Source organism: Triticum urartu, chromosome 1 (assembly GCF_003073215.2).
Source record: "Triticum urartu cultivar G1812 chromosome 1, Tu2.1, whole genome shotgun sequence".
NCBI lineage: Eukaryota > Viridiplantae > Streptophyta > Magnoliopsida > Poales > Poaceae > Triticum > Triticum urartu.
In genome coordinates this window covers 229,313,044-229,336,528 of record NC_053022.1, presented here as the reverse complement: position 1 = coordinate 229,336,528, position 23,485 = coordinate 229,313,044, and positions in this window count along the sequence as shown.

The window sequence follows — 23,485 nt, the reverse complement described above, 5'->3', positions numbered from 1 at the left end:
GAGGCACGAGCACGCGGCACGACCGGCTCTGCTTTGGGCGGCTGGAGCAACAAGACCAGAGGTTGAAGAAGCACTACGGCCGTTGGATGGACATCGTACGATCACTGGAGCTAGAATCGTTCATATTGACTAAGTTGACAACGCCCTCCGTCCTCGTCAACTTAGTAGGCCCACAAGTCATCCACTCACTATGGTGGTTCCGGAAGCGCTGGGGGAAGAAGACGAGAGATTGAAGAGGGATGCTGGCCGTTGGATGTAAATCCAACGCCTTCTTAGGCTTCGACCTACTGGTCCACATGTCAGCCAGTCCATTTGTTTTTTAGTCCATTTGGTGGGCTAGGTGAAACAATGATGTAGCATCTATGCAGCCCGTTTAAATCCCATTTGCATTTTTCTCGAAATCCGCGGACTTGCACGGCTGGGTGAAAATATCATGTTGGGCTAGACGGAGAAATGTTATAAAAACATAAACACATGATTGCACGTCAGTAAAATCTTTGCAAGCTTATGTACGCAATCACTAGGAGTTAACTTGCCAAGTTATATATAAACAATTATTGTTATTTTGTAAGAACTTTCAACTTACGAAATAAAATATCATTTTAATTTGATGAGTTAATAGTACGTGGGGTATTATTGTTTTTTAGGCTAGACGTGGGACAGTTGAGTTGGTTCTAGGGGAAAGTACTGGGAAAAAACTCAGTTTACATCGAAAAAGAAAGTGGGAGAAAATTCAGAGACCTTCTGGGTCCACCTGAGGAGGGGAATATGTTGGGAGGAAGGATATTCAAAGCACGGCAGCCGAGTGAACTAGTTTTTTTATGGACAAGTGAACTGGTTTACATACATAAGAATGTAGCCACTAAAAAAGCAATCAGGTTAATGGGTTCTTATAAGAAATATTTCAGACAAAACAGATAATTAAGACACATAGGCTAATGCATGAAACACTCAGATGATAAGGGTGCTTATAAACAGATAAACTAGAACATCTAGACCTTCCTGGCACGCTTGATCATGATGCTGCGGCTGTCCGTGTACTCGTCGGTTACGGGAAGCAGACACGCCCTCATGTCCAAGATCTGCCTGTACATGTCGTAGCATGCGTATGCGTCCTTGGCCGTGTAGGTTATGTAGGCTAGATTCAGAGGTACCTCCCACATGTTCAGGTCGTCTTCTTTCATGTTGGCGTATCAGGGGTCGATGATGGTCTCAGCGAGGTCAACCAGGGAGTCCTTCTCCTGCCCGTTGCTAATGATCTTGTATTGCTTCTGGATGTCGACAAGCTTGTTGCACCAGATGGCCGAATCGTCGCATTCTTCCTTCTCTCCACCATAGCAAAGGTGAAGTGGGCGCTGCCGATGAAATGGGCGAATGCTCCAGAACCTGGTGCAGCCATAGGACTGAGGCGAGGCAGAGCTTCACCGAGTCCGTATCGTTGGTGTACATCACATTCAACTTGGTGCAGCCATAGGACTGAATGGCGAACTCAAAGGGGAACTCCTTGCTGAAGTCCATATCCAACAAGCTCACCCCTCGGATCGCCATTGGAGTCTCTTCGAGTGAACGAGTGTGTAGGCGGCGGCAGCAGTTCGTTTTTCAGCTCTTGGGGAACTGGATTCAACAGTAAGCTGAGTGTGTACAGGCGACAACAGTTACTACCTCTCCTTCATCCGCTGCACGCTTGGCAGAAGATGCACCCTCGGCCACACGTCGGTTCACGAGCGGGTCTGTATTGGTACTGTAATAACAGGAGTTAGTGGTCACTTTACTTAAATTTAATTAGCTTTAATAGAAATTTATACTTAAAACAAGCAATGCATTCGCTCGTTCTATCAGTGCCACAGGATCAACATGCACAACAATTAGAATTATTATTCTCAGGACGCACATGATCAACACATTTGTCACACTTTCACAAAAATAATACTACCAATTTTGAAATGTTTGTTATGGTTGTTGTCCTCTGCATCATCATGCCGTGTTTCCCATCTTGCAAGATTCAGAACCAACAAATTATATCCAAATAATAAGTACAACAAATATGCCTACACATCTCATTGATTCCCAGCTTCCAAGATTCAGAACCAACAAATAAGATCCAAATAATAAGTACAACAAAGATGCCTACACATCTCATTGATTCCCAGCTTGCAAGATTCAGAACCAACAAATAAGATTCAAATAATAAGTACAACTAAGATGCCTACACATCTCACTGGTTCCCAGCTTGCAAGATTCAGAACCAACCCATTAGAGCCTTTTGATAAAGTGAATATCGGGATTAAAACCATCTTGGCTAGCCATGTCATACAATCGAAGAACTTGGCGAATGCTCTTGACTGTCACAACATCTGTAGTTGAGTATTCCTGTTTGCACAGCATGTTTGCACAGCAGAAACAAGGAGACAGGAGAGCATGATTTCTCCTTAATAGCGGCCTCCTTGAACTCAACCTCCAGCTCTACATGGATGAGGTCTCCCTGGAGTTCCATGATTCAATTCATGCGGCTTTTTCTGTAGTTCACCTGAAATGAAACAAAGATTGCATCATTCAGCTAGCAAGAAGTACTTGCTCTTGTGAGCTGGCAGGTTCTTATTTAGTAGTAGGACTAAAATTGAGGAACATTAAGGTTGGTTGTCCGGCTCATGTAAGGTGCAACTATAATTTTCTTATCCTTTTGTGCAGTTCCACTAAAATAAAGTGCCATTGTGGTGACAGTGACGGCTCCATCTTGCAAAGGCTAATAAAATGTTGCATGAGATTACCAGCAGAACTTGACGGAGATTTTGGAAACTCCAATCACCATTTTGTGCAGTTCCACCAAAATTGAGAGATGTTGCCCACGTGACATTTTAGTTGAACTGCACAAGATACTCATTCCAAAAAAAGTGTTTTGTGCAGTTCACCAAAAGGTCACAATAGCAACAAGGTGAAATGGATATCCCTATCTGCACAAAAACATAGAAAGTAAACAGTTGCTGGTCAATAAGAATATACGAAACATATACAAAATGAAAAGAAGCATCTTAATTATGTTCATGGCAATCACGCAAGGACAGTAGAAATTTTAAAACATCAGCAATGCTTCATGTTACCAGAAGCATTACGATCAACAATGAGATTCCTCAAATATGGGATTACTTTAATGGTGGAATTGCTTGTTTACCAGACACAGTAAATCAACAGCAGCTAAAGAGTTGGTTTAAGGGCATGGGATCGTGGGGACACCAGGACACTCAGCAGCGTAAAGGAGCAAACTTACTTATCATACTGGGGAAAATAGGAGGAGTGCCATTTGTAACACAGTTTAATTGCATCTTATCACCGGAGGCATTAGATTAACAATAACACTGGTTAGACATGTCCCTAAGGTAATAGTGTGATCGCTTCATTTTACATGCGCCCTTACATTAACAACAGCAAAAGGTTGGTATAAGGACATGCGACGGTGGACGCATCAGCACAATGTACCTACAAGGAGGCATAAAGTGGTGATGCCGAGTTTGTTCATGCTATGTGAGGGCAGCAAGTCTAATCCTGGAGACCTTGTACTATGTGAGGGCAGCAAATCTAATCCTGGAGACCTTTTACTATGTGAGGGCTGCAAATCTAATCCTGGAGACCTTTTACTATGTGAGGGTAGCAAATCTAATCATGGAGACCTTTTACTATGTGAGGGCAGCAAATCTAATCCTGAGACCTTTTACTATGTGAGGGCAGCAAATCTAATCCTGAGACCTTTTACTATGTGAGGGCAGCAAATCTAATCCTGGAGACCTTTTACTATGTGATGGCAGCAAATCTAATACTGGACATACTCTGTTGACTTGTCCACCAACCGCCACTTTCTATCCTTTTTTCAAGCAATAATAGATCTGTTACTTATCCAATTTGTACTTCATTTTCCCATTATTTCCCTTTTCAACCAAGAGACCGGTTGGGTATCCGGTCTCTACTACTTTCACCATATTATTTCCTCTTTGAATCAAGTCCTAGATTCATGCTACAACTTTCCCGCCTTTCTTCGTTGTTTGAATAAAGCCCTAGATTCGAATGCATGAAGTAGCTTTACCTCTAATAAAACTAAAAATTTAGGTGGCTTTGGAAGAGCTGATGGGAGTACAAAAAGATGCACATGCAGACACATGGGGAGCTGGGGCAGTAGAGCAAGGCTGCTTTGGAAGAACTTATACCTGAGGGTCGCCGGGATGTCGGCGGCGGCAGGTCAGATCTGCGGACAATAGGCAGGGAGGAAGAAGGGTCGGAGCACCTCCCGAGCGCTGTGTCGGAGAGAACAACACAGGCAGAGGATCGGGCCCCTCCGGCAGCTGTGGGTTTCCTCCCTCGGCGGTGATGACCGCGTCAACGATGCCTGCGGTCGCCAGCATCGTCTGGAAACGTTGCGCGGTGCGGGGCCGCAGGCCGGCGCCTTGGATGATTTGGAACAGCCGACTGCCACTCGTGTCCATCGCCTCCATAGGTGCTTGTGGCTTTTGGTCACTTGGTCTTAGATTGGAGTGACCAGTGTTGCACAGAGACTTGGGAGTAGACGGATTGGAGTGGTGGGGCTATACTAGCAAGTAGTTGTATGTACTAGTACAATAGTGGGCTCACATAGCAATTTTGTCTCATGCAAGAGCCTGGCTATATGCGTGCTCCAATGTTCGCAACTGCAACATTCGGTTTGCGCTTGGCTCTTCGCCTCTTCGAGAAGACGAACAATGATGTTACTACTACTACTTCTACTATGTCGAATCCACTGTTGCATGTCCGTCAACCACGAGCGGGACGGATAGCTTGTTGTAGAAGTACTACTAAGCAAAAGCATGTCCTTGTTTGCGAGCAACCGCGCGCATGGGTGAGGGAGAAGGCGTGTAGTAAAATCAAGTTTATCCTCGTTGTACGAGTTGATGCGACACATCATAGCATTGGCTCCACATGCTTGCCTCTAAACTTGGCTGAAAGACCCGCAGTGTACAATATATTTGCTGCAACCTCTACCATTTACCCACCACAAATTAAAATATATGTGGCCGTATGCATCGTTCTGATGCAGAGGCCGGGGAGTCCCCCCTTTTCAAAAAAAACAAATTAAAATATATATTCCTGTCTTGACCAGATGAGCATGCAAACTACAATCATGAGGGTGTCAGGAAGGGCCAGAAGACTATTTTAATTTTTTTTTAAACTTCGAGACAGCCACATAGCATGGAGCCGACCGCAACGATTTTGAGCTTACAGGCACGGTACACGCTATCCTAGACTACTCTACACATGAAACTGCCACACGAGCGTCCGGGCTGCGCTTGGCTCTTCGCCTCTTCAGGAAGTCGAACAATGATGGAGTACTACTGCACTGGAGGAGTACTATAGTACGCTTCTGGCCATTTGACACCGATTGAACTGCTGCATGTCCACCGCGTGCGGGGGGGGGGGGGGAGAGCGTGTAGCGAAAGCTTGTCCTAGTCTTGCCAGCCACCATGCTCATGGGCGAGGGAGGGACGCTCCTGCCTTTGCGTGTATGATAGGTGGGCCCGACAGGTGTGTGGCCAACCTGTCATTAGCCAAAGGCACGTGCAGTTAAGTCCATGAGGGAGAGGATAATCAAACTTCTCGTTGATGTACAAGTTGACGCGACACATGAAAGCACTATATTCGATATATTTCAATAATTTGCGTTTACCGATGCATTAATTACAACGCATGCATGCATGTCGTGACTCTCCTTCTAATAGTCCCTCTGGTCCTTTTTACTCTGCATATTAGGTTTGTCTGAAGTCAATCTCATCCAACTTTGACCAAATTTATACATAAAATTATTAACATTCACATAACAACATATTTATTATTAGATCCATCTCGAAATATATTTTCATATTATATTTATTAGATGTTATAGATGTTAATATTTTTTAATATAAATTTGGTCAAACTTAGCAAACTTTGATTTCAGACAAAGCTAATGTGCGGAGTAAAAAGGACCAGAGGGAGTACTTGCATGTTTTGATTTAATGCACCTTGAAGTAGTATAAAATATATGACAGTAAAGCTTTGTAATTCCCCGGTCCAAGTCGAGAGATGGTTGTGCACGAGGAGGGCGAGATCATGCAGACCGAAAAAGACCCGATGATGGAGCTCTCTAAGGTCTCGATGGACCTCGCCGTGCTCCACTGCCCCTTGTGTCTCCACCCCTTGACGCCTCCAGTGTATGAGGTTCGAATACACCTCGTCCATTCGGCTGATTGAGCAAGGTCCAGGTTTCTTGATTGATGTGTTGTTCGATTGATTTCTGCAGTGCAAGGGAGGGCACCTGGCCTGCGCGGACTGCCGCGTTGAGCGCCCCGGGAACCAGTGGCAGTGCCAGAAGTGCGAGCGCGGCGGTGGCTTCAACGTGCGGAACACGGCGGTGGACTCCGTCGTTTCGTCGGTGAGGGTGGAGTGCCCGCACGAAGGCTATGGGCTCTACGTCACTTACCACAAGCTCGCCAATCACCAGAGCGTGTGTCTGCTCGCGCCCTGCAAATGCCCCGTGCCCGTCTACGGCTACGAAGGCCCACCGCCGGCGCTCTACCACCACATCAGCACCGCGCATCCCATGCCTGTGCACAGGATCCAGTACGGTAAGGTGCTCCAGCTGCAAGTGCCACTGTCGGAGCCACGACTCTTGCTATTCACGGAGGAGGACCGCCGCACATTTTTCTTAGTTGGCGGCGTGCTCGACATCGGCGCGCCTATCACCATGTCGGTCGTCTGCATCAGAGCGGGGGCGTCCCCACTGCCGCACTACGTGGCCAAGCTGTGGGCGAATGGCCCGTCGGGGGAGCCCAAAGGCACGACCGACGCCGTCAAGTTGGAAATGGAGGTGACAAGCAGTAAGGATCCCGGCGACGACGACGTGCAGGAGCTGACCTTCTTGACAATTCCACCCAAGCTGCTGGCCGGGGCTAAGCTTGTGTCCCTCCACATTCAGATTGACAAGCTCACGTCCTAAATGTTTCTACAGTGCCTTCTATTTATCTTAGTAATATGCTAATATAGGGATTACCTTGGTCTACTTTATCTTAAGAAATAGTGGGTTTTGGTGGCGATGCAACAATTACTTCGACATCATATCAGTAATTTCCAACAGTCAAACGGATAAGAAGTACTACTTGTCATCAAAATGGATAAAAGGAGATGTATGTAGACGTATTTTAGTTCTAGATACGTCCCTTTTTATCCATTTTGATGTCAAGCACTCCCTCCGTTCCACAATACATGCCTTCCATTTGTCAAAATGTAGATGTATCTAGACATGTTTTAGTATATAGGTACATCCATGATAGAGTCAATCGGATGGTTGAGAACACTACAATTCATAGCTACAGATCCGTGTGTGACTCCCAGATGCAGAGGCCGGGGGTCATCATCCTCCTTTTCGAGAAAAAATAGACGTGCGTGTGAGAGGACAAGTGCGTGCGTGCACCTCTTCTCTTCCCATATAACGTACTACTAAACTCAGAGTACAAGTTTTTGTGGGTGGCACGATGGTGCGTGCGAGAAGTCCTGAGATATAGCTTTAATGTGTCTGAAAAAAAGACTAGCTTAGAGCTCGCCACGCGGCTATTCCTGTCGAACGCCCCATTAACTGTAAGATATGTATACGACGGTGCTAGTTATTGCACGTACACAGGAGTACTCCCTCCTTTCCGGTTTATAGGGCTTAATTCAAAAATCTCACCAACCAAGATGGTGAGTGGTGGAATATTTTTTGTAGTTTGCAAAAGCACCTAATTAATGCTCTTGTTTTTCTCAAAAAATTATCAATGCATTAATTGCAATGCATGCATGCATAAAGTACATGCATTGGTCAATTTTCTCTTAATACTTGCATGCAATGATTTAATGCACCTTGGAATATGAACATGTGTTGGGGAACAACCAAATTGAGCCTTATAAAATGGTAAAACTAAAATTTGAATTGCAATTACTCCACGCTATATTGAATTGCAAACCTGTTCACAACAATCACAACCTAAATGGCTTCCCACTTAGGAGCGTATTAGTACCACGCTATATTGAATTGCAAACCTGTTCACACCGATCACAACCTAAACGATTTCCCACTTAGGAGCATATTAGTACCACGCTACTCCCTCCGTCCGGGTTTATTAGGCCTAAAGACAATTTCTCTTAGACCAAGACACATAGTAATTTGCTCACATTAATTATTTCATTTCACTCCCAATGCACTCTCTCACATGCATGCAGCCAATGAAAAAGCACGCATGAAGTATATTAATTTTTCAGCCATGGCACCAACAACAACGGCTTTCAATGCAACCAATGAAATGGTTGCATGCATGCACCTTTCCAAAGTGGGGCCTTACAAAAGGGGAGTATATTGAATTGCAAACCTGTTCACACCGATCACAACCTAAACGGTTTCCCACTTAGGAGCGTATTAGTACTCTGTTATAAATACTACTATGCCAAGATGACTGCACATTCCTCCTCAACTCCTCATCCAGAAAAACAAACAAGTCATTCAACATCCTTCCCTTGCGTCTGCCATGGCCAGTGTGAGTTCCGGGTCGAGAGATTGCCACCAGGGAGAGGCGAGCATGGAAGCGGAAGCACAAGAGATGTCCCGCCTCACTGCGAGAGCAACCGACATGTCCCGCCACGCGGAAGTAGCAGCACAGAGGTCCCGCCGTGCCGCTGAAGCAGCACGGAGGTCCCGCCACGCCATCGATGCAGCAGACTAGTCTGGCCGCACTGTGGAAGTAGCAGAGATATCCTGCCGCGTCATGAATGCAGCAGAGATGTCCCGCCGCGCCGCGTCGGCCTGGGAAAATTTCTCGCGGGCAGGCGACGACTGTTACAGGCGCATGCATGCGATCGTCCATAGCCAGATGGATCAGATCTCCGGCTCGGCGAGGTTGCAGGACGACATGATAGCCTCGTTTGAATAGGCACGGCGTCATCCGGCAACTAAGGGAGGGCAATGAGAGGCTCCGGGCCGAGCGCGACCTGCTGAGGGAGAAGATCATACGAAGTGTAGACCAGCAGGAGGAGACCGGTGCCTTGTTGGAGAGGACTGACGTCATCGTCAAGAAACTTATGGACGAGAATGACATGCTCCGCAACGAGCGCCAAAGGCTGGTGGAGGAATCCGTGGATGTTCTCAAGCAGCATCTTGAGGACACGAAAGAGCTCATCGCTGCTCGCCGCGGAGACTAGTTTCCTGGCTTCTTTTGATGTAATAATCGGTTTAGGATGTGGATTGTGTCGTCGGTTGTGAAATGTTGGGTTCTAGTGCGGATGTTTGGCCTTTGTTGGCCTCTTGGGATGTTGCGATTTCAATCTGGTAGCTTTTAGTCCTTCGTGTTAGGCTGGAGTTGTGCTGAACTTCTTGTGAATTGTGGTGGTTTTCAGTAATGAAAATCGGAAGGGGAAAGCCCTTCTTTGATAAAAAAAGAATCATCCTTATATATTCATCAGTCTTACTATAAGTCGCACTAGATGCTATATAGGTCCGTCGGATCTTACATCAAGATCCGTGCTTTTAGATTTTCTTTTTTCTCTCTTAAATCTCAGTCGAGTGAGACATAGCCACGCCATTAAACAGAGGCTCGGGCGCCATTAATGGAGACCTTGGGAGAGAGGTGGACGGCAGATGGAGGTCAAAGGGCTCTGTTCTCGATAAGCACGCGTAGGAGTCTGATCGCATGCCTCTCGTACTCAAATAGCTACCTTGCACGACGCCTCCTAGCTAATAAAAAATGGGGACGCATGGCGGCACGTAAATGGTACTAGTAAGTAGAACGCCCACGGTTTTAATAATACTTGTGTTTCCGATTGTAACGTGACAGCACTTGTTCCAAAATGACTTTGTTGATTGTTAATGTGTGCGCCTTCGCAAATCGGACTGCAAATTTACCACAGCATGTTGGTGCCATGTCATGGCACCAAGCCAAGTTTCATTATTTTCATGCGTGTTTTGGATTTACAGGAATTAAAAAACTAAGTTTCTCAATGTTTCCAACCCAGCCACGAGGCCCAGAACTTTGAATTTCATTCCCATTTCTTGCATGGAACCTAGAAATTTACCCGAGGACACACATGTGATTTTCAACCAACTTTGGTGCACTGGAACATGTGCTTGTATTTCATGCACACAAAGGTGACACGTTCCCTCCCAAAACCACGAGCCTTCTTGAGAGAAGCTCCGATTTGCAAGAAGCTTACACCAAAATTTGTTCCTATTCGGCCAATTGTTTTTACCACGGCATGGTAATACCATGACATGACACCATGCCAAGTTTCATGATTTTAAAACCAAGTTTCTCAATGTTCTCGACCGAGCCACGATGCCCAGATATTTGAATTTTATTCTCATTTTTTGCATGGGATCTACTCCCTCCTTCCATCTATATAGGGCCTAATGTGTTTTTCAAGACAGCCTTTGACTATTGACAAGATTAATAGCACATGAGATGTATACTATGAAAATTATATTATTGGAAGCTCATTTGACATACAAATTTGAAGGTATGCTTTCTGTAAGTTGCATGTCATATATTATTGCTCTAACGTTTGGTCAAAGTTAGCCTCGAAAAACGCATTAGGACCTATATAGATGGAAGGAGGGAGTAGAAATTCACCCGAGGACACAAATGTGATTTTTCAACCAACTTTGGTGCACGGGAGCATGTGCTTGTAGTTCAAATCTGAATTATGCACATTAAATGACCAAAAACTCAATTAATGTGTAAATAAGGCCAAACGAAGCCGGAATAATTCCAAAATTTAACAGGGCACTCATGTAGTTCTATGTTGCCTTTGTAAATAAACTCAAGGGGGACAACGTATATCGTTTCTCACTCAAAGGTGGCATGTTCCCTCTCAGAACCACCAGCCTTCTTGAGAGAAGCTTCAGTTTGCAAGAAGCTTATACCAAAATCTGTTCCTATTCGGCCAATTTTTTTACCCCAACATGGTAGTACCATGACATGACATCCATGCCAAGTTTCATGATTTTCAGACGTGCTTTGGATTTACAAGAATTTTAAAACCAAGTTTCGCAATGTTCTCGGCCGAGCCACGATGCCCAGATGTTTTAATTTTATTCTCATTTCTTGCATGGGACCTAGAAATTCACCCGAGGACACAAATATGATTTTTCAACCAACTTTGGTGATACGGGGTTGCCCAATCTTCACGGAGGATCTGCTCTATGTTGCGAATCAACGCCACCTGAAGGGTACGAAGGAAACCCTTGATCCCAACCAACAACGCTGTCTGGTAAAGGATAACTAGTGCAACCCATCGAGACTGAAGCTAACTATTGCAAATGCAACAACCAGCGACAAGTATTTGCCCAACCACACTGTTAGTTCCAATCCATGCAACCACGCACGAAGTTGGAAGCACGAACTGGTCGCCGCCTCAACGGCTGCTGTTGTAAAATCACAAAGTGAGTTTACCCTCTCGCAAGGCAAGATAACAAGAGCTAAGGAGGAAGTGAACTCTCAAACAATATTCTGGTTGCACTTAGCTAACCTATGCTGAAATCAAATTGCCAAAGAGTTGTGGCTGAAGTGGGAAGGGGTATTTATACTAGGAACAACCCTCCTAGTTTAGGTGTGAAACCAGACCAAAAGAGGGGTTCAAATTCATGCTAACCAGCTGGTCAAGGGAGCAAACTCATGGAGCCTCGCGCAGCAATTAATGCCTTGGACAGCTTGCATTGGAACTCTCATATTCTTTGACTCAGGACTCGAAATGATGCACCGTTTGATTTTCCTGAAAGTAGACTTCATATGCTCTCCATTTTGTACTCCCACACATGCTGGATGCTCATATATTTGTGTTGCATGATTCAGCAAGTTCTGGGACGAATTCTGGAATTGCACATGCAACAATAGAGTGTTGAGATGGCTTGCTTTTCTTCCTTGCGGTGTAACTAGTCGTCCTTGTCACCAAAACAAGGCTTTCTTCAGAGTTGAAACTTGTTCTCTTCAAACTTGTTGTATGGGCTCCAAAACTTGTTTCTTCATGTGCTGAATGTTGTTGGTTGTCCTTAACATTGTACCTAAGTAAAATCAGCACACGAGATTTAGGCAGTATAAAGTTCTCATGGTCATTTGAATTATGATAAGCTAGGAGCGTGTTCACCTCTTGTGCTATTTGTTTGGCACGGCTCCTTGTCATGGGACCCAAATAGATCTTCTTTATAGAAGCTTCACTTGATGGCTGAGATTTATCATCAGGAGAAGATAATAAACGAGGTGAACCTGGGATATCCTCATCATCCTCCCCCTCTTTAAAAGGAGTTGTCCTCAACTCTTGATCCTCTTGATCGAATCATGGAGACAAATCAACAACGTTGAATGTTGGACTCACAGCATAGTCTTCAGGAAGCTCGATCTTGTAAGCATTGTCATTGATCTTGGCCAAGACTTTGAATGGTCCATCTCCATGCGGCATTAGCTTGGATTTGCGCTTCTCTGGGAACCGATCTTTGCGCAAATGTATCCAAACCAGATCTCCGGGCTCAAAAGTCACCTTCTTGCGATTTTTTTTTGCCTTAGCAGCATAGTACTTGGACTTCCTTTCTATCTCTTCTCTAGTCTTCTCATGAATCTTCTTCACATATGCAGCACGCTTTGAAGCCTCCATGTTACATCTCTCTTGCAATGGAAGTGACAGCAAGTCAATTGGTGCAAGTGGTTTGAATCCATATACCACCTCAAATGGGCACATGGTTGTGGTAGAGTGAACTTCCCGATTGTAAGCAAACTCCACGTGCGGCAAACACTCTTCCCACTCCTTCAAATTCTTCTTGATCATTGTACGCAGCAATGCTGAGAGTGTGCGGTTCACTACCTCTATTTGCCCATCAGTTTGGGGTGACACATTGTTGAAAACAACAGCTTGGTTCCTAATTTTGCCCACAATGTTTTGCAAAAGTAGCTCATGAACTTCACATCTCGATCTGAAACAATAGTCCTTGGCATTGCATGCAAGTGAACAACTTCCCTGAAAAATAATTTAGCAACATGTGAAGCATCGTCGTTCTTGTTGCATGGAATGAAGTGTGTCGGTGTACTAGAGTAGGGGTACCCTAGTATCCCGAACTTGTGCACGGGCAGTCGCAGCATCCCGCGGCAAGGCTTGCCGGGTGACCGCCAAGGTCCTCCGTGGTTCCTTTGGAGCCATTCAAGAACAAAGTATCCAAGTCAAAGAGACAAGACCCCGGCAAGAGGAGCTTGCCGGGAAGGCCAACCAAGGCACCTCAAGACCCCGGCAAGAGGAGCTTGCCGGGAAGGCCAACCAAGGCATCTCAAGGAGCTTGCCGCGACGCGCCACGCGTCCCGGCAAGGCCCGGTGAGCGATAAGCTCCCGGGCACGACAAGACAACGACCGCGGCAAGGCGCTTGCCGCAGCAAGCCACTACTCTGTGCCCGCGCTCCAGCACACCCACCAACGTGTCGCTCTGGGACCCTTCCAGGTGTACGTGGCGGGAGGCTGTGCAGCCAGCGGCATGCGGTGGCAAGCGGCGCTGATAAGATTGCCATCGTGGCGAGCGGTGGCGTCCCTGACGGTCCCTTTTTGCACTGTTTAGGCGACACAGACGGGCATTTAATGCCCTTGTCCCCTGCCGTCAGGGTTAGGTATGATACACTGTAGTAGGTAGCTGTACCTACCGCAACACCTTTACATTTTTACCCTTGTCTACGTTGCCACCTGTCGGTGACCCCTTGAGCATATAAAAGGAGGCCCATGCGCAATGTAGGGGGGGTTAGCTAGCTCAGATACACTCACGCTCGGTCTCGTTAGCTGCTGAAGTGTACTGTAGCACTCCGCGCTCCCGAGCAAGAAATCAATACAAACCACAATGCAGGAGTAGGGTTTTACGCATCCGTGCGGCCCGAACCTGGGTAAATCGCTCGCGTGTATCGCCTCGATTTGCTCTTTGCACGATCTCCGCCCCCGCCGAACCGAAAGGGACTCGGTCCGCCGGTCCCATAGGTGCCCGTGGATCAGTACCCCGGCAAAGTGTGCCATTTATCAGAACCTATCAACCACAACAAAAAATGATCCCTCCCCCTCTTAGTCCTAGGCAGTCCTAAAACAAAATCCATGCTAATATCTTCCCAAGGAGGATTTGGAATAGGTAGGGGAGTATATAAACCATGGGGGTTTAGTTTAGACTTAGCTTTGTGGCATATGATGCATCGCTGCACAAATCTCTCAACATCCTTCCTCATCTTTGGCCAATAAAAGTGATCGGCCAATAGATCATAAGTCTTCGCACGACCAAAGTGTCCTCTTAATCCTCCTGCATGTGATTCCTGCAACAACAAAGGCCTAACCGATGAATCTGGAACACACAACTTGTTAGCCCTAAAAAGGAACCCATCATGCACATGGTATTTATCCCAACCTTTCCCTTTACATTTTGCATATGGTTCTGAAAATATATGATCAGTGCAATACAGTTATTTTAAGCTCTCATCTCCTGGTACCTTCACTTCTAATTGTGTCAAAAGAACATGCCTATGGGACAAAGCATCAGCAACCATGTTTTCCTTTCCTTTCTTATACTTCACAACATATGGGAACGTTTCAATGAATTCTACCCATTTAGCATGCATGCGATTCAGTTTAGCTTGGCCTTTCAAATGTTTCAAGGCCTCATGATCAGAATGTACAATAAACTCTTTAGGTCATAAGTAGTGTTGCCAAGTTTCAAGCAGTCTAACCAAGGCATACAACTCTTTATCATAAACAGAATACTTCAGTTGTGCACCACTCAGCTTCTCACTAAAATATGCTATTGGTTTTCGTTCTTGCATTAACACACCTCCAATACCTATTCCACTAGCATCACATTCTATCTCAAATGTTTTAGTGAAATCAGGTAGAATCAGCAAAGGTGCTTCAGTTAATTGTTTCTTAAGATCAAGAAATGCTTCTTCTTGTGGTGCACCCCATTTAAAGGGAATTCCTTTCTTTGTCAATTCATTCAAAGGTGCAGCAATTGTACTAAAATCTTTCACAAACCTCCTGTATAAACCAGCAAGGCCATGAAAACTTCTCACCTGGCTTACATTCATTGGAGTTGGCCAATTCTTGATTGCTTCCACCTTAGATTCATCCACTTCAATTCCCTGTCCTGAAACGACATAGCCAAGAAAAACAACCTTGTTTGTGCAAAAGGAGCACTTCTCAACGTTAGCATATAGTTTTTCTGTCCTTAGCACATTCAGCACTTGTTTTAGATGTTCAACATGTTCCTCAATGGATCTGCTATAGATTAGGATGTCATCAAAGTACACAACAACAAATTTGCCAATGTAAGCTCTCAAAACATGGTTCATCAATCTCATGAATGTACTTGGTGCATTAGTTAATCCAAAAGGCATGACTAATCACTCATACAACCCAAATTTTGTTTTGAAAGCAGTTTTCCATTCATATCCTTCTTTCATCCTAATCTGATGGTATCCACTCCTCACATCAATTCTAGAGAAAACAGTAGAGCCACTCAATTCATCAAGCATATCATCTAACCTAGGAATAGGATGACAATACCTAATAGTTATAATATTGATAGGCCTACAATCCATTACCAATCGCCATGTGTCATCTTTCTTGGGCACCAAAATCACAGGTACATCACAAGGACTTAAGCTTTCATGCACATAACCTTTATCTAAAAGTTCTTGTACCTGCCTTTGTATCTCCTTTGTTTCTTCAGGATTGGTGCGGTAGGGAGGTCGATTCGGAAGTGATGCTCTTGGAATGAGGTCACTCTGATGTTCTATGCCACGCAAGGGAGGTAGACTAGCGGGTACATCCTCCGAAAAAACATCCTTGAATTCCTGCAAGACATCACAAACAGCACTAGGGAGACATGTTAAGTCCTTAGCTGAAAGCAAAGCATCTTTGTACACAAGTACAAGGACCACTTGATTTGGGTTGAGCCTCACATCTCTCAGTTCTGATTTGGTGGCTAACATTACTAAGTTCTCTCCCTCTCTTTTATTCTTCACTCTCAGATTTGGCTTGTGGCGCTCACTCACCGATTTGTGGATCTCTCTCTCTCACTCTTTTTCTCTCCCTCTTTCTTACTCACTATTTTTACTTCAGAAACTTTCTGCAAGTGCTCAGCCATGATTTGTTGGGGTGTCATGGGTCTAAGCACCAAGTCCTTTCCTCTCCACTTGATGGTGTATTGATTGGTTCTACCACAATGTTGAGCTGAATGATCATATTGCCACAGTCTGCCCAATAGCAAGTGACACACCTTCATTGGCACCACATCACACTCAACGGTATCATTATAATCTCCAATCTTGAATTGCACCTGTACCATGCGTGTGATCTTAATCTCTCCACATTCACTCAACCATTGTATATGATATGGATAAGGGTGTTGTAGCAGCTTCAGGCCAAGCTTATCACACATTTCTTTGCTTGCAAGATTGTGACAACTCCCACCATCAACAATTACCTTTCATACCTTGTCTTGTACTTTGGCTCTTGTTTGAAACAGATTGTGTCGTTGTCCATTCTCAGCTTCTTTGATCTGCACACTCAAAACTTTAGTGACAACAAGAGACGCACCTTGCTCATAATCACAATAGGTTTGCTCATCACCATATTCAGTTTCTTCTTCAGGTTCACTACAAGACCCATATTCTCCATTCTCGGTGATCAGCATGGTACACTTGTTGGGACAATCCTTCTTCATGTGGCCACGTCCCTTACATGTAAAGCACTCTATCTCACTAGTTTTCCCCGTGGAGCCAATGGAGGATGAACTAGGAGCTGCAAATTTGCTCTTCTCCTTCGAATTTGATGCATCATTTCTGCTCGTGGTTGCACGTGCATGGGGCTGATTTCCACCACCAGAACTAGTCATAATACATCGACCAACATTGAATTGAGGTACAAACTTACTCCCACTTGATGTAGCTCGAGCTGTGAAGGGTGTAGTTCTATTTTTCTTCGAGTCTTCTTGCAATTGATGTTCAGCCTTAGAAGTAAGATGTACCAGCTCTACCACATTACGATATGGCTGCAAATCAACCACTCGTTTAACATTAGGATTTAGCCCATAGAGGAACCTTGCCACGGACTGCTCCTCATCTTCATGTACGTTGGCTCTTATCATTGCCTTCTCCATATCCTTATGATACTCCTCAACTGATAACTTTCCTTGCCTCAAATTCTGGAGCTTATCAAAGATGTCACGTCTATAATGCCTTGGGAAAAATCTTGCCCTCATCTCTCTTTTCATTTCTGTCCATGTAGCAACAACATGGTCTCCTTCTTCTTCTCGCTGAATCTGAACTTGCTCCCACCAAATTAGAGCATAGTCTTCAAACTCAAGTGAGGCCATTGCTAATTTCCTCTCTTCTGAGTAGTTTTGCATGCGGAAAATCTTGTCAACCTTCAATTCCCATGTGAGATAACTTTCTATATCAGATCCACCATCAAACTTGGGCATGGTAAATTTCAGCTTTCCAAACCTCTCCTCCTCCTGCCGTCCACGACCATAGTTTCTACGATGATGAAATCTGTCATTCTGGTGCATGCCATCTTCATCTTCATCAATCTCATCTCCACTACCTTCATGGTGCAGATTTGCTCTTCGGTGGCCTCCTCTAAGACCACGACCAGCAGTAGCTTCATGATGACCACGTCCCAGACCGGGAGGTCCATGGCATGGGGAGCAGGAGCACGGTTTCTTCTAGCTTGTGCATTGGAGGCAGCACCTTCCCCATCAATTACATTTTGTTCTTCACCATGGACACTTGCATCTTCTTGGTTCTGACGAAGCTCTGGCACAATATCAGCAACAATACCAGTCCTCATGGCTGCCATGTTCTGAGTGAGTTGTTCATCAACATTACCCATAAGTTGTTGCAAATCTCTCGACAACTTGTCTTGCTTCTCTTCAATTGGGTCAAGGCTATTTCTGAACTCTCGGCGTGGATGATCACGTAATGCGTTGAAGTGAAACCATGTGACGGGCTGATTGACATGCACATTTCCTTCAACATCATACTCGTTTTCTTCACCTGTCATGGTTAGTTCTCCAAAAGCCCTATAGCACTAGAAGCATATATGTGGATATTAACTCAAGCTCACCTCACTTACCAACCGAAGCTCATGTAACTTCCAAGTGAGAGCAGAATCATGCTCAACCATGGTGTCGGTGGTTCGTATACAAAGAGTGATAATCAAGCGAATACAAGTCTCGGGGTGCACATGCGGGGCTGTTTGATGGAGTTTGGGTGGGGTATATATGTAGCAAAAGATGCACTAATCTGCAATCTAGATATTGTTGAACCAAGTAATCATCCACACAAGATTCTAATGCATTTAGTTGATGAATGAGATATACGTGAGGTACACACAACTCTCGCCAAGGAATCAGATTTGCTACAAGCAAGGATTGAAGACTTTGCACACTTGACACGTTTCAGCTCACAACACAAACAAGGATTTCTCAAGATACAAGTGAAGAACAGTCCCAAGTTTTCTCTCTTTTGCTTCTTGCACACACATTCTTTCTTTGGGCAGATCTCTTTTTTGCCTCTTTTCTTCTTTTTTTGCTCTTTTTTGACAAACTTTCAACAAGGGACTTGGATCTGCACACACACTTTGGGGGAATCACGAAAATCACAATAGATGAAGTCAACCAACAAGAACATGCAGCTAAAACTTTGGCAGCAAACACACACGAACTGATCTGATTTTACTAGGTGGAAAACACGATGGGAATCAGATCTAACAAGGATGAATGGAGAGCACACAGTGTGGGCTTTTCAAAATGCACAAAAACACTCAAAACGGACTCCGGATGACAAAGATATGCATGATTTGGTGGAGGATGCAGATCTGAAATATGTGCACGAAAATGAACACAAACACACAAGATTGGATGGGGGGAAACTCAACAACTAAAAACAAAGATCTAGTGGACAAGAACTTGATAAAACTCACCAAATAATAGATTAAAGGCTGCAAAGGGCTGGGTAAAGGGATTTTTTTGTGGGGCTATTTTCTGGACTCTTAGGATGAACAAGAACACGAAGGATCTGCTCTATGTTGCGAATCAACGCCACCTGAAGGGTACGAAGGAAACCCTCGATCCCAACCAACAACGCTGTCGGGTAAAGGATAACTAGTGCAACCTGAAAAGACCGAAGCTAACTATTGCAAATGCAACAGCCAGAGACAAGTATTCGCCCAACCACACTCTTAGTTCCAATCCACGCAATCACGCATGAAGTTGGAAGCACGAACTGGTCGCCGCCTCAACGGCTGCTGTTGTAAAATCACAAAGTGAGTTTACCCTCTCACAAGGCAAGACTACAAGAGCTAAGGAGGAAGTGAACTCTCAAACAATATTCTGGTTGCACTTAGCTAACCTATGCTGAAATCAAATTGCCAAAGAGTTGTGGCTGAAGTGGGGGAAGGGGTATTTATACTAGGAACAACCCTCCTAGTTTAGGTGTGAAACCAGGCCAAAAGAGGGGTTCAAATTCGTGCTAACCAGCTGGTCAAGGGAGCAAACTCATGGAGCCTCGCGCAACAATTAATGCCCTGGACAGCTTGCATTGGAACTCTCATATTCTTTGACTCAGGACTCCAAATGATGCACCGTTTGATTTTCCTGAAAGTAGACTTCATATGCTCTCCATTTTGTACTCCCACACATGCTGGATGCTCATATATTTGCGTTGCGTGATTCAGCAAGTTCTGGGATGAATTCTGGAACTGCAGATGCAATAATAGAGTGTTGAGATGGCTTGATATTCTTCCTTGCGGTGTAACTAGTCGTCCTTGTCACCAAAACAAGGCTTTCTTCAGAGTTGAAACTTGTTCTCTTCAAACTTGTTGTATGGGCTCCAAAACTTGTTTCTTCATGTGCTGAATGTTGTTGGTTGTCCTTAACATTGTACCTAAGTAAAATCAGCACACGAGATTTAGGCAGTATAAAGTTCTCATGCTCATTTGAATTATGATAAGCTAGGAGCGCGTACACCTCTTGTGCTATTTGTTTGACACGGCTCCTTGTCATGGGACCCAAATAGATCTTCTTTTTAGAATCTTCACTTGATGGATGAGATTTATCATCAGGAGAAGATGATAAACGAGGTGAACCTGGGATGTCCTCATCATTTGGTGCACGAGAGCATGTGCTTGTAGTTCAAATTTGACTTATGCACATTAAATGACCAGAAACTCGATTAATGTATAAAAAAGACAAATGAACCGGGAATTATTCCAAAATTTAACAGGGCACTAATATAGTTCTATGTTGCCTTTGTTAAGAAACTCAAGGGGGAGCAGCGTATATCGTTTCACACTCATAGGTGGCACGTTCCCTCTTAGAACCACGAGCTTCGAAATCGGCCCAATTTTTTTACCACAACATGTTAGTGCCATGACATGACACCATGCCAAGTTTCATGATTTCCAGGCGAGTTTTGGATTTACATGAATTTAAAATCAAAGTTTCTCGATGTTCTCGGCCGAGTCATGACGCCCAGATGTTTGAATTTCATTCTCATTTCTTCCATGGGAGCTAGAAATTCAACCAAGGACACACATGTGATTTTTCAACCCACTTTGGTGCACCGGAGCATGTGCATGCAATTCATATTTAGATTATGAACATTAAATTAAAAGTCCAGAAAATCAATTAATGTATAAAAAGGCCAAATGAACCCAAAATAATTCCAAAATTTAACAGGACACTCATATAGTTCTATGTTGCCTTTGTAAATAAAATCAGGGGGGAGGCAGTGTATATCGTTTCGCACACAAAGGTGACACGTTCCCTCTCGGAACCACGAGGCTTGTTGAGAGAATCTCCGGTTTTGCAAGAGGCTTATACCAAAACTTGTCCCAATTCAGCCAAAAATTATACGTATGAAAACAGGGTTTAGATTATCCCAAACATCTCGCTACCTAGACCAATAATGTACTGTGATTTGAATTCAACATAAAATGGATACAAATATTTGAATTGGAGAGCGTATGGTACATGTAGTTCATAGTGAAATATGATTACTGCTATATGTATGTTTTTTGTTATCAAGATAATATTTAAATTATTGTATAACTTGACAACAATCGTATTCAAATAAGGAAAATTGATTCAAATTTAGTCCATATGGTAGACGACAATATATATGTTCACATGGTGGAGTAAAATGTTCATATATGATGGAAGATCAAAATGTACGACTACATCAATTATAAACCGCAAGGTCACCTAATGATATATTCGAATTCAACATAACGTGGATTCAAAAATTGAAATTCGAGATCATGGCATCTGTAATCATATAAAAAGGGACATTACTCTTTCTTTGGTGGGAATTGATTTGTTTTTTGTTGTTGTTGAGGGAAGTGCGAATCGATTTGGTACTGTGCAGGGTAATCTTGTTCTCCTGATTTTTTTACATTTTTCTTGTAGTTTTTTCAATGGCATCTATAGCAATGTACTAAAAGGGGACATGACTCTCTTTTGTCTTGTATGAATTGTTTTTTTACACGTTAAGTTTGTTCTGCCGAACAAGGAATCCGCACCTTGTTATCCCGAAATTTTCAAGCTCGAGTATCTTTTGTCTCACCTGCTTTGAAACTCCTGCTTCTTCAACCCACGCCGCGCCTTGTTATCCCAAAATTTGGACGCGCGCGAGAACTCCCTCCTCGTCCGAAATCCCTCCCGCAGCCCAGACACGCGAAATCCACCTTCTACCCCTCAGCTGGAAATGAAGCTCCACGTCGCGGTGTCAAAACCGGTGGGGGTACGCTGGTAACTTACCCTACATTTCGGATAAGCGAGTCCCTAAGCTTGGCTCCCCCCTCCCCCTTCACCCCCATTCATACACCGAGGCCGCCAAAACCCGCGAAACCCCATGCTCCTCCGCCAGCCTCCCGACCGCCGCCCAGCCGGAGACTCTTCCCCGACTACGTCGTCCACCGCAACAGCTCGCCGTCCCTCATCCACCGCACCGGATGAGGATCCGTTGTCGATCTCGTCGTCCTGCCAGATCAGCCGCCCCGTCCTCCACCTCCAAGGAGCTGCCCTGACATTTGCCTCGTCTATCGCCCCTCCTCAATCCCCACAGCGTCGTCTTGACCTGCCCCACCGGAACCGCAGCACCCTCAGCAATTCCTCCGATGAAGCCGAGGCCAACTCGACGCCACCAAGGAGGTTCTGCACTCACCGCTGCATTTTATCTTTTATTCGATCTCACGGGGCTGCCGGTGCTCGATGCCGAGTAGACATGGCGTGTCTCCATCGACGGCACCGTCGCTGGCCACATCATCCACGGCGTCTCTCCCCCATGTCGTTGCTTCCTCGGCGGCGACTTCCACAATGACACTAACTGCAGTTGTTCCGGCTCTCGCTCGTGCTGCAGCTCTGTTCTTGCTGTCAGTCGCCTGCTGCACTGCTCCTGCTTTCGTTCATGCTACTGCTCTGCTCTTGCTCTTGCTTGTGCTACTGCTGCTGCTGCACGACCTCCGACAGCTATAGGAGTTGCTGCTTTAGCATTCGCTCGCGGTGCTACTGCATGACTTGCTCTCTGCTAGTGCATTCCTTGCTCGAGCGTCTGCTGATTTAGATCACTGCTTCTCTGCTACTAGTGCTCGAATGCCCTAAACATCTATTGCAATGCTCTGTTACTAGTTCGATCAGTTTTGACAGTAAAATTCAGTTTTGACTATGAAGTTCATTTTCTTCAGTTAAGTTCAAAGTGAACAGTACTTACAACATCTGTCGGAGCGGCCGTGGCGCGGCTGATGCGTTTTACATCTAGCACTTTTTGGTGATGTATTTTACATCATCTATTGCAGATGATATTAGGGTCCCACTTCAGATTAACGTTGTCTGTCTTGTCATGCTTCAGCCTCGTCGCCGTACACCTTAGTAGAGGTGCTCCAACGACGGAACCGTCCATCACAGCGGAGCAGTACCCTCGGCGCCGTTTCCAGAGGCCTCAGATCTTCTTCCCCGCCTCCGACAGTCACACCAGCATCATCACCATCCTCCATGTCCAACCCAACGATGCTGAGGTCCACAAGGCAATGCCAAAGAGGTTGTACACTCGTCGCATCACTTTGTTTCTCCATTCCTCTGTTCTTCCAATTCATGTGAGCGAAACACCCAGGTTGACTGAAATCCTATGTTTCCAAATGCTCTATTTTGCACATGCATTCCTATCCTATTCCTGTGTTTTTCTTGTCCCTGCATTTATAGAATCCTCCAATTCTAACGATCCCTTACAAATTTACTTCATTTTCAGATAGGTGTCAAAGAAAACTCTGTGTGTTATGTCCTGCTCCTGCCGTGCCGTCATCCACCCCACCTGAGGTGCACCATCGACAGAAGCGTTCACTGCAGCAGAGATCCCCCTGCAGACTTCCTTTCGCCGCCCCAGATCATCTTCCCCGTTGCCGG